The sequence below is a fragment of the Triticum dicoccoides genome, chromosome 5A, assembly GCF_002162155.2.
Source record: "Triticum dicoccoides isolate Atlit2015 ecotype Zavitan chromosome 5A, WEW_v2.0, whole genome shotgun sequence".
NCBI lineage: Eukaryota > Viridiplantae > Streptophyta > Magnoliopsida > Poales > Poaceae > Triticum > Triticum dicoccoides.
Window position 1 is genome coordinate 228314662 of NC_041388.1, and position 6377 is coordinate 228321038.

Sequence of the window (6377 nt, forward strand, 5' to 3'; positions counted from 1 at the left end):
TCGGGACGAAATTTATGAAGTGGCATCTTGTATATTTCGTCCAAGGCTTCATGCACCCATTATGGTGGCTTCAAAGTCCTGAAATCATCACTTGTAACTCCGTTCTTGTTCCCCTTGCGCATGCCATCATCTCCATGCTTGTTCTTGCTCCAATGTTCATCCTTCTCCGAGCTAGGCCCTTCATTTGTAAGCAAAACAAATGTATCCAATTTAGGCAGCATCATATTCTCATGAACATTAGAATCATTACCAAGAAACGAAAGTACCTGGTAATTTAGTTGGCGTGCACGAGCTCTAGTAATTGGTCCAGTATGTATAGCAGCAGGGGCTGTGGGTGTAACAATTGTATTGATGTCCTCATCAACAAGAGTATAGTGATTGTTTCTACCATGGTGTACAGAATTTTTATCAAATTGCCATGGTCTACCAAGTAATAAGGAACATGCTTGCATAGGTACCACATCACAATCAACATAATCAGCATATGTAGAGATACTAAAATGCACACGAACAGTACGTGTTACCTTAACCTTGCCGCTGTTGTTGAACCATTGGATGTAGTAAGGATGTGGATGTGGTCTTGTGGTGAGAGAAAGCTTCTCCACCATCTCCATGCTAGCCAAGTTGTTGCAGCTCCCTCCGTCTATTATGACACGCACAGAACGTTCCTTCACAACTCCCTTGGTATGGAACAAATTGTGCCTCTGATTTTGCTCAGCTTGTGTGACCTGCACACTCAAAACACGTTGAGCAACTAAACATTCATACCTGTCAGCGTCTTCAGGAGCCATGTATTACGTCTCATGATCAGAATCATCTCCACCATGTTCTTCACGTGTAATAAGAGCCAATGTCTCCTCATCATAGTCACTAGCGGACTCATATCCACCATCCGCGGTAGCAATCATCACACGCGGAGATTTGCATTCTCTCGCATAATGACCTCCTCCCTTACAACGACGACAAATAATATCACTTGTGTGCCCTGTTGATGCCCTTAAAGAAGAAGAACTCTGTGCAGGCCCGGCAGGTGCGCTCTTGGCAGATAATGGTGGTTGTTCCTGTTTTCTTGTATCACGGCTGTAGGAGGCACCGGATGGAGGTGCTGATGCAGTTGAAGTAGAAGATGCACGCGGCGTCCATGAGGAAGGTCGGCCTGCAGAAAAGTTAGTTCGCGCCAATGCTTGTCGATCCTGCACTTCACGTTCAGCTTTACAAGCAAGATGGAATAAACGAGTGATATTAGTATACTCCTTATAGTCTAGAATGGTCTGAATCTCTCTATTTAATCCACCCAGAAAACGTGCAAGCATAGCTTCATTCTCCTCAACAATACCACATCGAATCATGCCAGTTTGTAAATCCTGATAATATTCTTCTACAGAATTTTTTCCTTGTCTTAAACGCTGTAATTTCTGAAGCAATTCACGTTGATAATATGGTGGAACCCAACGAGTACGCATAGCAGTTTTCAAAGCAGCCCAAGTAGTTGGAATAGGATATAATCTACAATGTTCAGACCACCATACACATGCAAAACTAGTGAAAGCACAAACAGCAGCAGCAACCCGTCTCTCCTCGGGATATTGTAAACATGTAAAACGTTGTTCAGTTTCTAACTCCCAAGTAAGATATATATCAGGAACATATCTACCCTCAAATGGTGGAATATTCAATTTCAGTTTAGGAATATGGACATCATCTCGTACCTGAGGTGGTGGTGCAGGCCTACCATTACGAATATATACCTGAGGTCGACCTGGTGGTGGTGGTGCTGGTGGCTGCACGTAGTTCGGATTTTGATCAACCTCATCCTCATAATCTCCCACATAATCATCATCCTCCTGGGTACCAGCAGCAGCAGTAGCAGGAGCCAAAGAAGCACCAACAGAAGTAGCAGCGGCACCAGAATTTTGTCCTGGCTCAATAGGAACACGTTGTGCTCATCCATACTGATTCAGAAGGGGGCGTAGTTGTTGTTGTTGCAGAGGTGCGACAGGTGCAGCCGGTGGTGGAAGACGCGCAAGCAGTTCATTAAATCTGTTATCGAGCTTTGTTTCGAACGTCTTCTCAAGGCCAGTAATCTTCTCCATGGCCTCTTCAAAATTGTTCAGCACATCTTGCACCTGTTCAGTCATCATTTGCTGAAACTTATCATGAAGCTCCTTGTTCGATAAGTTCTCCCAGTCAATCTCGTCGGCTTGTGATCCTGGCATGGTTAGCAGCAATAGAAACACACAAGAATATGATCCTACAGACTACTAAGAAGTTGTGGTGGTGTATCACAAACCCGTCAAGCAAACCTCAAATTCTTACCAGTTCTTACCCAGCAGCAAGTGGTGATCGGCAACCGTTGTAGTCAAAACTTCTCAAAGCTTGGATAGAGCGATTACCAGGGAAAGTCAAACGCACGACATAGATGTATGTGGAGCTGGGAAGGCTTATAATATGGTAGCAAAAAGGGTCAGCAATAATCAATTCAGAGATGCAAAGTTGAATAAACGCTCAACGACGGTACTGTGCTGGTCCTAGGCTAGACCGTGCTAGAGACGCGAGCCTAGTACACTAACAAAATTTATGAAGTGCAAAAAATTTGTTGCGGAGCAAAAAAAAAGAGGGAAAAAAGTGCAAAAAAAAGAGAAAAAAAAAATTCAGAGTGTGCTCCTCTAGCACAGTGATTCAGAGTGTGCTCCTCCGCGCCGTGATTTTGTTGGTGTTCTAGGCTCGCGTCTCTAGCACAGTCTAGCCTAGGACCAGCACAGTACCGTCGTTGAGCGTTTATTCAACTTTGCATCTCTGAATTGATTATTGCTGACCCTTTTTGCTACCATATTATAAGCCTTCCCAGCTCCACATACATCTACGTCGTGCGTTTGACTCTCCCTGGTAATCGCTCTATCCAAGCTTTGAGAGTTTTGACTACAACGGTTGCTGATCACCGCCTGCTGCTGGGTAAGAACTGGTAAGAATTTGAGTTTTGCTTGACGGGTTTGTGACACCCACCACCACCACTTGTTCGTAGTCTGTAGGATCATATTCTTGTGTGTTTCTATTGCTGCTAACCATGCCAGGATCACAAGCTGACGAGATTGACTGGGAGAATTTATCGAACAAGGAGCTTCATGATAAGTTTCAGCAAATGATGACTGAACAGGTGCAAGATGTGCTGAACAATTTTGAAGAGGCCATGGAGAAGATCACTGGCCTTGAGAAGACGTTCGAAACAAAGCTCGATAACAAGTTTAATGAATTGCTCGCGCGTCTTCCACCACCACCACCCGCTGCACCTAACGCACCTCTCCAACAACAACAACGACTACCTCCACGTCGCAAAACAGACCTCCGCCGAGCAAGCCGTGTTCCTCTTGCGTTTGGCTCAACTGTTGGTGCTGCTGATAGAGGCGAGGGTCCCGATCTTTCGATGAGATGATAACTATCGATTTGGTGGAGACGACTTTGACGATCCGACTACAAACGTGCACGACGTTGCGCCTTAGCAATCGCTAAACCAATCTCCTGAGGTTACTGACGATGCTGGAAGCACGGTCAGCCTGACCACGAAGGTCTATTCCTGCAAGCAATCGAAGAACGAGCAAGAATATGATAAAGCAATCTGAATATTGCAAATATATATGAAGTATTGATAATGGTGGGGATCCGGAAGCGGTCTTGGTCTGGTCGTTGGACACAAACGAAGTACACGAAGTTGCAATGGCTAACTTTTAACTAAACAAATCCCAAGGAAAAGCTACTAGATGGATCTACTTATATAGGAGCAAGGGGTGGCGGCCAAGGAGGTGGGAGGACGTCCCAAGGCAGCCTAAAACTAAATCTAGGTCGTACAAGGCCAATGGGCCCAAGTGGAGGTGATGTAACACCTTTGGATTTGTAGTTTGACTCGGATTCTGTTGCAGCATCAAATTGTTTCGTCCACAACTCAACGCTCCGGACGAATTTGAAGGTGATTCCAATTGGGTTGGAAAATGCACGAAATCTAGTTTCCAACGAAAAAAAGAATCACCCAATTCGGAGTCCGTATGAAAAACTTGTGTGCGTTTTGAGTCAGGTATGTCTGTGCAGTCCGAATCTGAATCCAAAACGTGAGAGACTTGGACTCTATCTTCTCTTGGGCCAAAAGTGACGTGAGAGAACTTTTTGGACAGCAAATAAACATCTCTTTCTTCCTTATCTTCATATGTGGATTGTACAAATGTCCCATACACCTGCAATTAGACAAAACACAAAAGTGTGTGAAGTATTTTTGTTCTGGATAACATAAATAGATTATTGAATAGTTTGCACTAGAAATCACCTGACAAATATGCATATATGCAATATTTTTGGTCATATCCAAGGTAGTCATGTCCTCATCATCCTCCCCTTCTTGAAAATAAAGCCGTCCTCGGCGTTGCTTAATCTGAAATGTGGCTAACAAAAGAGACAAGGTGTACATGTTGTATATGTATATGTCATCCATTTTTACTTCCCTTGATTTTTGCATATATGACACATGAATAGATGAGTAACTTGCATAGTTCATAAAATCTAAAGCCAAAAAATTAGCACAAGAAGTAGAAGGCATGAAAATGTTGCAACTCAGTTTGCACATATAAGTGAATCTCTTATTCATTTCAAAAGATTGACAATGTTCATCATTAAACCATCCCAACATTGGTGAATAAACCTTACTTGCATCAAATTTACATGCTACAACATGCTTAAATAAGCAAACATGCAATAAGTCATTCAACACAGAATCATCACCAAGATTAGAGGTCATATCAAAATGATTAAACATTGGTTCTTTTGCATCAATAGTTAATTCAATGGGTGCACTCAAAATTGTTGGTATTTCAGTTGTTTGATCACATGGCAAAGTCAAATTATCAACGTAGTCCTCTAAAATAGGTGGTGTGATCAAAGTAGTGGGTAGCTCATTAGATGGTGCATTCAAATTGACAAGGCATTCATCATTTTCATGTAGAGATGGAAGATCAGTACCTTTGTCATTACCTCTTATGATCAACTCAGATGATGTAGCCACTCTCGGGGGCGATGTGTCACATGGTGGAGGTGATGTAGTCCTGACAACAACGGATGTGGTTGTCATAGTATGCCTAGTAGTTGAAGGAACAATCATATCAACTCTTGGAATGTGCACCGTGCGCTTGTTCTCCTCGTGGACAACACGTCGTTTTATTTCCTGTTCAGCTTTGCAAGCAAGATGAAACAAATGGTCCATAGGATAACACTCTTCATGAATTAGTATCTCTTGAATATCACGGTTTAATCCTCCCCAAAATCTATCCATAAAATCATCTTCACTTTCTTCTAAAGAGGAATGCAACAAGGTAGTTTGTAAATCATCATAATATTTTGTTACAGTTTCACTACCTTGTTTTAAGTGTTGCAACTTCTTAATCATGTCACGAGTATAATAAGCAGGGACGAAAGTATGTCGCATGGCAAGTTTCAAATCATCCCAAGTAGTAGGTATATAATCAGGGTGTAACCGACAATATTCACTCCACCAAACCAAAGCATAACCAGTGAAAGAACCAACCGCAACCTTAACCTTTTTATGTTCATCGAAATTATGGGAAGCAAATATATTTTTTATGTCGAACTCCCATTCAATATATAAAGCAGGTTTAAAACGGCCATTAAATGGTGGTATAGATACAATAACGTGATCATGTGCATTTGGATGTTTGTGCACCTCTCGTGACGGTTGTGGTATTTGCAAAGGTCGTGGCACGTCTCCCGCGATCGACAAAGCCCATGTATTAAGTCTGGATCCTGTCATGATTAGTAGAACAAGAAACAAAACCCAAAAATAATGTTCCTATAACTACTAGGATGTGGTCGTAAAACGCTCACAGTAAAGCAAATATCAATGTCTTACAAGTTCTTACCATGCAGCAGGCGGTGATCGGCAACCAGCGGTGTCAAGTAACTTCGAATATTGAGTAAAGCGATTGCCAGGGGAGCGTACGTATACACGGTGTAGAAATATGTGGAGCTGGGTTGGCTATATATGGTAGCAAAAGATTAGCAATAATCAATTCAAAGATGCAATGTTGAATAAACGCTCAACGACGATACTGTGTTGGTCCTAGGCTAGACCGGACTAGAGACGCGAGCCTAGAACACTAATGAGGTCACGGCGTAGCACAACTAGCATCAATGAAGGATACTAAGTAGCTCTTGACAGCAAGATATAAGTGAAGATCACAACGGTAGTGAAGATAATGATGAAAAACAACTGCCAAGCAGGATATACAACAACTCTCTCTCCAACTTTCCTCTTGAAAAGTTTGAGACAATTTTCTGATAAATTCTTTCAAAGAATGCTACTAACTCAAGCTTTCCAATGC